This window comes from Tenrec ecaudatus, chromosome 12 (genome assembly GCF_050624435.1).
Source record: "Tenrec ecaudatus isolate mTenEca1 chromosome 12, mTenEca1.hap1, whole genome shotgun sequence".
NCBI lineage: Eukaryota > Metazoa > Chordata > Mammalia > Afrosoricida > Tenrecidae > Tenrec > Tenrec ecaudatus.
Genome location: NC_134541.1, coordinates 129,372,332 through 129,382,363, shown reverse-complemented (window position 1 = coordinate 129,382,363; position 10,032 = coordinate 129,372,332). Strand labels below are relative to the sequence as shown.

At 52.0% G+C, this 10,032-nt stretch overlaps 1 pseudogene; it reads left to right on the top strand.

Moving 5' to 3' along the window:
* Window positions 1-8,466: 8,466 nt before the first annotated feature.
* Window positions 8,467-9,615, top strand: LOC142423281 (eukaryotic translation initiation factor 3 subunit F pseudogene; annotated as a pseudogene).
* The last annotated feature ends 417 nt before the right edge of the window (window positions 9,616-10,032 follow it).

The window sequence follows — 10,032 nt, the reverse complement described above, 5'->3', positions numbered from 1 at the left end:
AGGGGCAGCCCCCCGTCCCTGGCTTCACATCTGGACATTCTGGGAGTTGCAGTGTATTTACCTGCTCAGAGCCACGGCAGGAGCTGACCTGGCTGCATCTCTTGAGGACTCCCCATCTAGGGGTCAGCTGTAGCCTGTCTGCACCATACGACATGGATGGTGTGTTAGTTACATCATTTCATGTCCACTTGGTAAAGAGAGTGAAGGGGTGGAGTCTAGCCTGTCAGTCAGGTCACAGTCTGATGATGCCTCCTGGTGGGCATGACCTTCTCATGCGACTGTCTCCCTGGAGGTGGTCCCACACTCTCTCGGCCTTGATCTTCCTGTGGACTAGCCATGTGGAGCTTCACTGAGACCCAAGTCAACCATGTGGTGCTTCCATCACCACTGGATCCACAAGAGTTTTCACCCACCAGCCTGTGATCTTCCCGCATGCAGCATCATTGGGAGTGGCAACGTGGGTCTGAAGAGGAGTTCATGGACTAGTGTTGGGCATATGGGCTAATATCAGACTTATGGACTTGATCTGGACAGGGCGGGATGATTTCTCCATATGCAACCGCTCTTTGATAGAAAACGCTCTTACACAACATGAGTGTCTCTGGAATTGGTTTCTTGTCAACCTGGACTCACACAGATGGACTTGTGTTTACAGCTTCTCCTGGGCACTTAGGGAGACTCAGTCCTGGGGATAGACGTGTCCTCACCAAGGCCCAGGTTCCCAGGGAGGCCTGGCTCAGTGCCAGGCCCACTGTGGGAAGAAGCAGCAACTGGCCTGGACAGGGATGGAGGTGGCATCCCACCCCTCCCCAAGCCTGCCCAGTCCCGGCCTGCTTCCTCCCGCCCAGGCCAATTCATAGGAGGGAGCCCCCCAGCTCCTGCCTGCAGGAGCTCCCAAAAGTCAACGAACAGCAAAGTCAGTAGGCAGGGGGAGATGCAGGAGAGGCCCCCAGTTCACCCAGAGGGTGTGTTAGGCAGACTAGCACAGGCCTAAAAGATGTCCCTTAACGCATGCCCAGAGAGCCAAGCACAGGAACAAGGAGTGGTGCACTGCACATGCTCAGAGGTTCAGGTTTCCCGCCTGTAGGCATGGGTGGACGCTAAACCTGGATTGGCCCACCTAGGCCAGGTGAATTCAGTTCAGCCAATGGGGTCGATCAGGGGTCGTCCACCATGCCTCCCTGTGGAATCCTTGAAAAGGCAGGAGCCTAGAGAGAGAGAACTTTGCGTGATGCTGAGCAGCTTCCGCCAGGCTGCATGGTTGGGAGGAGTCCTGTGGGTGCCGTGTAAACCTGAAACTTCTTCTAACTCTCATAAAACTCACTTGGATCACGAACCAGGCTTCGGCGTGAATTCTTCCTTGTGCGGAGCTAAGGACCGAGGTATAACTCTATCTCCAGAGAGATCTAACCGATGCAGAGACCTCTCAGGCGGAGTCACAGGTGGCTTGGCGAGTCTGAAGGAGCTCCAGCAGTGCAGGAGTTTGGCACTTGACTGTGAAGTGAAAAACCAGTGGTTCGAACGCACCCAGGTGCTCCGTGAAAGCAAAGACCAGGCCACCTGCCCCCTCGGAAACCCGCAGGGCCAACTCCACCCTGTCCTACAGGGAGGCTCTGAGTTGGAATCAATATGCTGTCCTACAGGGAGGCTCTGAGTTGGAGTCAATGGCACCTATCAATAACAACAACAACAACAACAACAACATCAACATGGACATCCAGGTGAGGCAAAGGCGGGGTCAGGCGGTGGGGGTGGGCGGGGCGGTAGGTGAGGGGCCAGCACTTGCTGGGGAAGTAAGAAGGGGAAAAGTGAGCAAGCAGCAGAATGTTCTAAAGCACAGCATGGGAGGTTCGGAGCTGCAGGAAGAGGTCAGGCAGACTAAGAGAGAACCTGAGCATTTAGAACTGAAGGTGGAGCCTGTCAGGGGGCAGCCAGGGGAGAGTGATCAGCAGGGAGGGGACACAGGTGGGCCTTGGAGGCCTGAGGTCTGACCAAGGGGGAAGTGAGGAGAGGTCTTGGGCAGGTCCCAGGGACCAGGTGAGGGGGTTGTTCTAACCGAGGCCCTGCTGTTGCCCTTTGTAGACAGCCCCCCAAGTCAGCCTCATCCCTGGGGCAGCGGGTGGGGTGGGGGCGGGTCTGGGGCACAGGAATCTAAAAGGCACCTGGCCCAGGCTCAAGGGCAGGATCCACCCCACTCGGGCCGAGCCAAAGGCCAGGGGCATCACACGGGTCCCTGAGCCTGGACTGGAGGAGAGTGGGCTGCGTTGGTTGCACAGGACAGAACCCGTTCACACCGTGGTGTCCTGGGTTATGCATTGGGCTTCTAACCACAAGATCAGCAGTTCAAAACCCTAGCTCCTCCTCAGGAGGCAGATGGGATTTTTCTAGTCCAAGAAAGAGTTTCCATCTCAGAAGCCCACAGGGACGGTTCCACGCTGTCCTTTTGGGTGCTGTGAGCTGTCACTGACTCCATGGCAGGGGGTTGAGTCCTCGGGGTTAGAGAGGAAGGGGCAGCCCGAGGGGGTAAGCAATGTGGGACCTTGGCAGTAAGAAGAGGCTGCGGATCCCCCTTCTCAGTTCCTTGCGCTCTCAGAGAGCCCCTTCATCTTTCTCTGGCCTCAGAGCTTCTGGAAGCTTCTGCCGCTGCCTCCCTCCCATCCCTGGCTACCCTGCCCCGCCCCCACCCCCTCTCCTCCCCACAGCTGCAGCCAACTTCCCAGCCATCCCACCTTCAGCTATCACCACACCGTCTCCTGCCCCCCACGCACTCCGCCACCCACCCAGCAGACAGGATCACTGGGATCCCCGAAGGTGGGCCTGCTCCTCCTCTCCCCTCTGCCGGCTGATCAAGATGTAGGCCTCCAGGAACCTCAGGTGGGAAACCTCAGACAGTGGGGAGGGTCGAATACCTGATCCCTATGTGAGTCAAAATATTCCAAGCATAAAAGCAAAAGGAAAGGGGGTGGGGGTGGGGTGAAGAAGAGTCAGATCGATGCGAATTCACCAACATGTAGTTGTCTCTATGGCTGGTCCAGGCAGAGGAGGGACGTTTGGGGTCCCAGGGGGTGCAGTCTCTGCCTTGTTTCCCCGTTGTCTTGTCAGAGCTGTGGTTTTCAGGCACGCCTCCCCCCGCCCACGCCATCACCCCCTCTGCTATTCCAGGACTCCCTGCCCTCCTGCCATGCTTCCCAGCAGGTAGCAGGTCCATATCCACACCCTTCCTGATGCTCCCCCCAGTTCCAACCGCCCTGGCTGCCTGGGTCCAGCCCAGACTGACTGCTGAAAGCCTCATTTTCTCCTCTGCATTGTGGATCTTGGGGGTGAATTTCACGTAAACGGCAAAACCAAAAGGTGCATCTTAATTAGGGAAGATGTCCAGGGAGACAGGCTGAGCCGGGCTGGGCACCAGCCCTCCACTTTGTGAGAACAAATGTCTTTCATGCCACTCCGTTGCCATGGTGATCACCCAGCCTGGGCTGACTGAGGTGCACTGCAAATCCAAATCGGGTGGGGGGTGGGGGGGATAGATGATTCAATATAAGGTGCCAGGGCATTTGGTCAGCTCTTTGGAAAGACGGAATATTAGATCTTTCCGTCACACCAGGCATCCGAATACCTTCCAGAGGATTTAAACAATTAACTGCCAAAGGAGAAATCATGAGAAATCAAGCTGGATGGACCATCTGAGCAGAAGACTTCCAAAACAAAAGCAAAGGGGGACGGAGAAAAATAGTAAGAGAGAATCACCGAGAACTGCATACTCGAAAATGGAAATCTCTTTACCCGCCCCAAACGCGCCGATTTCAGCGTATTGGAAAAGGACCGACAAGGATCAATTATCGCAGCTGAGCGGACAAAGGGTTAATACCGCTGCTATGCAAACAGCAATGGCAAATCAACAGCAACAGAAACACACTGCAGTCCATGCATTTGCGCGGCAATGCACAGAAGGAGGAATGAAAATATGGACCACACAGGTCTGCAAACATGCAGCTGGACCGAGGACGAAAGGAAAACCCACAAGGATGCCCACACGATGCCCCGCTATCAGATTGCCAAAGACCATTTCCAATGGTGATATCGAGGCTTGTCAAGCGCCATGAAAGAAGGCATTCTACCCGGCCTCCCACGTGAGGCTGCAGATTGGGAAAACATTTGAATTTATGCCACGAGGGCTCTTAAGATGTTCACACCATTACCAGTCACCTCCCCTGCCCCGCCCTTCTAAAACATCCTGAGGAGATGGCCAGGATTGAAGGGAAGACTTTGAGCACAATAGTGTTCATTCTAAGTACTTCACAGAAATTTATCATCTAATTAAATGCTAGGGCCTGGTTAAATAGATGATGGTATATAAATATTACCAAATAGTATGCAAGCATTAAAAATAATATTTGGAATCATATTTAATGGCATGGAAATGTGCCTGTCATATACCGTTAGGTGAAAGAATAATACATCAGCTGGTGTTTTTAGCTGCTGGCAAACAGGAGTGCTCCGGCTGAGGGAAGCAGAGAGGGGCTGAACTGGGAGACTTTTGGAGGACAAGGGAGAGCCGGCGGGAACCAGGCATTCCAGACTGAGAAGGTGGTCCAGCAGCTGGACAGCCACCAACAGATCCCACATCAGAAACGGTCCGGTGAGGAAAGGTCTCAGAGGACAGAACCCTGGTCCTTGAAGTGGCAATTTCACGCTGAAGTCTCAGTGGTTACACCCCTTCCACATTCATTTCTTTCTTACACCCAGGCAGTCAGGAACAGGCGGGGAAACCGGTCATCATCTTGTGGCCTCGCAGATGACCAGGGCAGGCCAGAGGCAGGTGGAGGAAGCACAGGGGAGTTGAGCTGCCTCATTCAGGCGACAGCGTGGTGCGTCTGCCCACAGTTCCTGGGTCGGAACTAGTCCCGTGGCTCCGGCTTGACAGCGGTGAAAGGTGGGGACCTAAGGGCAGGTGTCGTGGGGTTTCCAGCAGGAATCTGGCGGAACACTCAAGGAAGAATTCTTTCGGGAAGACTGACTTTCAAGAGGACAGTGTTAAAGATGCGGGTAGGGAGAAGAACCAGAAGCGGGGCAGTTCGTGAGCTCGATCCCACAACCACCCAAATGCATGAGGGCAGGAATGGTCGCTGGCACCCGGAAGAAAAGGGTTGTTTGGAGGCAGCCATTTGGAAATGTGGGAAAACCGTGGACCGGGCAGACAGCGTCTGTGGACGCAGGCTGTGTGTGCTTGTTAGAAGAAGCCTGGGAGGCCAGGGTCCTGGGTGGAGGGAGCCTTCACATGTGTGAGTCACCCTGCTAGATAACAATCATCCCCACATTATCCTCCCATTATCATGCTCCCTTCACGATATCTCTCACAAGCACATAGACAGCTCACACTTCATCTGTGCAAGCAGCCATGTTTCGATTGTTCTCCCTGCCCAGGGACAGGCACCCCCCTCTCCCTGCCCCCAGCCCAGGTGTGAGGTTACTCCCCCAGGGAACTCAGGGGCATCTAGGTTCTGACACTACCCAGCTTCTTACATATGCTGGTGTTTGTGGCTAGGGGGGGGGGGGCTTGTGTGCCCCGAGACTATATAAATTGGCGACAGAATATATTCTCCCCATCTCCCTCTCCTTCTCCCTCTCCGACCTGGCTTCATGGGAGAGGTGAGCACCCAAAACCTTTTGTCTGACTTTTCATGTATTCCCTTCAATGACACAATTATCCATTAGGACCCCTCTGGCTGTGGAGGCTGGTTCCCTCGCAGGGAAAGAAGCAGTAACTTCGGTTAAAGCCCGTGGTTAGGTTGTGTAAGGGGGAGATACAGGAATCATAGCCATCCGCAATGGCTTTATGTCTGCTGAGGACTTCCCATTGGCCAAAGCCAAGGTTTCACATTGATGCCATCTGTGGGGTCCGGCGGATGTTGTCTCCTGGGGCACAGAGCAGGGGTCCAAGGGTGGAGAGTGGATCGGAAATGACAGTCACGAGAACTGCCACTGATCGATCTCGTTATCCCTTTAGCATCTATTTCTACTTTTCATCTGGGAGACAGTTGTGTCCCCAACACAGAACATGAGCCAACATCACACTTGTTATAGAGGGGCCATCACAGGATGGTTCCAGTTCCGTCATATTCTTAACTGAAACTCAGAACGCAGAGCTACAGTGACCCCTGGAAGAGTTGTGACCCCGTAAGAATTCATAACTGACCCGCTAATGAAGAGGAAAAGGGAGTAACAAAGACAGTGGATTCATCCACAGGAAGGCAAAAATCACAGAAAGCAAGCGACGTTGTGTATTGGGCAAATCTGCTGCGTGAGACCTCTTAGAAGTGGAAAGCACAGGTCTCTCTGAGGACTGAAGCACGCCTGACCCAGAGCACGGTATTCTCAATGGTCTTAACGTTGGGCAATGGAGGAGGAAGGTGGGAGAAGGATGTGTGCATTTGAAGGATGGGGTTGGGGAAGAATATTGAAAGGGCTGTGGACTGCCAAAAGAACAAACAAATTTGTCTTAGAAAAAAATACAGCCAAAAGAAAAAATACAGCCAGAATGTGCCTCAGAAGCAAGAACGGAGAGACGTCCTCAGGTGTACGTTTGGATCTGTTGTCAGCAGAGACTGACCCCTGGGAGAGGACATGAAGAAGAAGAAGATGAAGAAGAAGAAGAAGACGACGACTCCACCATGAGATGGTGGACAGTGACCGCAACAATGGACTGAAACATAACCAGGCAGGGGTTCGCTCTGTTGTATCCATAGGGCCACTAATGAGTCAGAAGTGGTGCAATGGGATCTGGCAACAAAATAAATACATAAAAGACAAATAATCCAATGATAAGATAAAAGACTCTCGGGCGAGTTTTAAAGGCCCCTGCTATGTGCTGCATGCAAGAAGCACACTTTGAATAAAAAGTGCTTTGTCAGTAGAGGGTCTCTCAGGGAGTGGGCAGAGAGAGAGAGAGTTTCCAGCCTCCATGGAGGAAAAATAGAAATTCCCAGAATCCTCAGGGTAAAGCCATGCCCACACAGAGGCCTCATTGGCTATACAGTGATTGACAGACTAGACTCCACCCCCTCCCTCTTAATCCTCTCAAGTCCCAAACTGACACCAGATGAGGTAAGTGCCACAGTAAAATCATTGACAATTTATGCTTTACAAATGCTCATCACCACAAAGATGACATCGCTAAACTATAAGAACAGATCGACTTTACGGCAAGAAATAACTTCAAGGCAAAGAGATGTTTTTAAACAGGTCAATTCCATAAAAAGCTACAAAAATCCCGAGTGTCTAATATACTAATACCATAACTTTCAAATATATAAAGAAAACATTTAGTTTAGAAAATGATGATGGCAACGTAATGTGTGAATACGCTTGATACAATAGATGTAGGAAATGTTAAAAGAGCTGTAAACGCCTCCAATGAAACGATTAAAAAACAAAAGGAAACATTTACAGAGTGCTTAAAAGAAATGGACAAATCTACAAGGGTAACTTTGAGATTCTAACGCATCTCTCTCATTAAAGAATGCTGGTGGTGCAGGGGTTGGGTGTTAGACTGCTGACTCCAACGTTGGTGGTTCAAACCCACCAGGGGCTGCGTGCAGGAAAGGGGCAGCTGTCTGCCTGTGAGGCAGCTTGACTCTTTCGTAGCTTCACTAAGATTTGGGTGTTTTTTTAAATTTTTGTGGTAGTTATAGAATTGTTGGTTAATTTGAGAGGATTAAGGGAGGGGGTGGAGTCTAGCCTGTCATTCGTGTCATAGTCAATGAGACCTCTGTGTGGGCAGGGCCTTCTCCTGAGGATTCTGAGAACTCCTGTCTTCCCCCTTGGAGGCAGGAGAGAGAGTGTATCTCCCTGGAAGACGCTCTACTGATAAGACACACGGATCTATGCTGATAGCAGCAAGAGCCCTGGACCTGGAGGAGCTGCGTGGAGGACCCACGCCGGCGCTAAGATGCTTCCACCATCACTGGATCCACAAGACTTTCCACCCACTGTCCTGTGATCTTTCTGCATTCAGCAACATTGCATGTGTTGTGTGAGTCTGAAGAGGAATTTATAGATTGGTGTCAGCCCCATGGGCTAATACAGGACTTATGGACTTGGTCTGGACTGGGCTGGGATGTTTTCTCAATATTTAATTGCTCTTGTATATAAAGCTCTTTCTTATACACACCTGAGTCTCTGTGGATTTGTTTCTCTAGTCTACCCAGACTCACACAGTTAAAAGAATTGTTCTCATTAACAAAGCATATAAAGAAGGAGAAAACAAGTGATAATATGGAAAACGACATATGAAATTATTCAAATCGACCTAATGGATGGTATATAGAACATGCATCTATCAACTGCAGAATACATGTTAACACTTTTCAAATGAGTAAGGACCATTTCCAAAAACCCAGCCAATGCCATGCCATAAATAAAATCTAAGCAAAATTTCAAACAAAAACACAGGCTTTTTTCGACAATATGGCCACATCGACTCCACCAGCGGCGAGTGCTCCTCCCGCCACTCCGGCCCCCGCGCCGGTGGCTGCAGCGCCCAGGGCTCTGGCGGCCGCCCCCGCCCGGGCCCCGGTTCCTGCCCCAGCGCCAGCGCAGACCCCGGCCTGGGCTCCAGGTCCCACTCAGCCTCCGGCTTCCGCCGCGGCATCGGACCCCACGGCGGTAGCGGCCGATGATCGCGGCCTCGGGCCAGAATCCGGCCTCAGTGCAAGCCCCCGCGCACACCCCCGTGCCGCCGCCGGCGCTTCCGGGGCCCTTCCCTGGCGGCCGCGTGGTCCGGCTGCACCCGGTCATCTTAGCCTCCATCGTGGACAGCTACGAACGACGCAACGAGGGCACTGCCCGGGTTATTGGGACCCTGCTGGGCACCGTGGACAAGCACTCGGTGGAAGTGACCAACTGCTTTTCAGTGCCTCACAATGAGTCTGAAGACGAGGTGGCCGTGGACATGGAATTCGCAAAGAACATGTATGAATTGCACAAGAAAGTCTCTCCAAATGAGCTCATCCTGGGCTGGTACGCTACAGGCCATGACATCACCGAGCACTCGGTGCTGATCCATGAGTACTACAGCCGAGAGGTCCCCAACCCCATTCACCTCACCGTGGACACCAGCCTCCAGAACCGCCGCATGAGCATCAAGGCCTATGTCAGCACTTTAATGGGTGTCCCTGGGAGGACCATGGGGGTGATGTTCACACCTCTGACCGTGAGGTATGCGCATTACGACACAGAACTCATCGGAGTTGACCTGATAATGAAGACCTGTTTCAGCCCCAACCGGGTGATCGGGCTCTCCAGTGACCTGCAGCAAGTCGGAGGGGCGTCGGCCCGCATCCAGGATGCCCTCAGCACAGTGCTGCAGTATGCAGAGGACGTGCTGTCTGGAAAGGTGTCGGCGGACAATACCGTGGGCCGCTTCTTGATGAGCCTGGTTAACCAAGTACCCAAAATCGTTCCCGATGGCTTCGAGACCATGCTCAACAGCAACATCAACGACCTGCTGATGGTGACCTACCTGGCCAACCTTACGCAGTCACAGATTGCCCTCAACGAGAAATTTGTCAACCTGTGAATGGGTTCCAGGAAGCACTCCTGCTGCTGGGCCCCATGGCGCCGGAGGAATGTTTGTTTGTTTTTTTTGTGGTCTTGAGTCACATTGAACCAGGCGACTTATGTGACTGAATAAACAGAGCCTGCCTTTTATAAAAAACAAAACAAAACACAGAGTATGTTTTGTGAGTGCAGTGAAATCAAACAAGAAATCAATACCCCCCCACCCCCCACCCCCCCCCCCCAAAAAACCAACTGGAAGAAAATGTTTAAACATTAGTAACAAAGCAACACTTTTGGATAATCTATAGATGAAGAAACCATCATGGAAGTTAAAAAGTATTTTGAATTACTGAAATTAAACAGGACATTTGAAAATGTAGTATGCAGCTCACACAACTCTTCAAAAAGCAATCTCGAACTCTACAGGACAAAAATCTATAACTCCAAATGTGTATTGTGTTCGTCCAGGTTGAC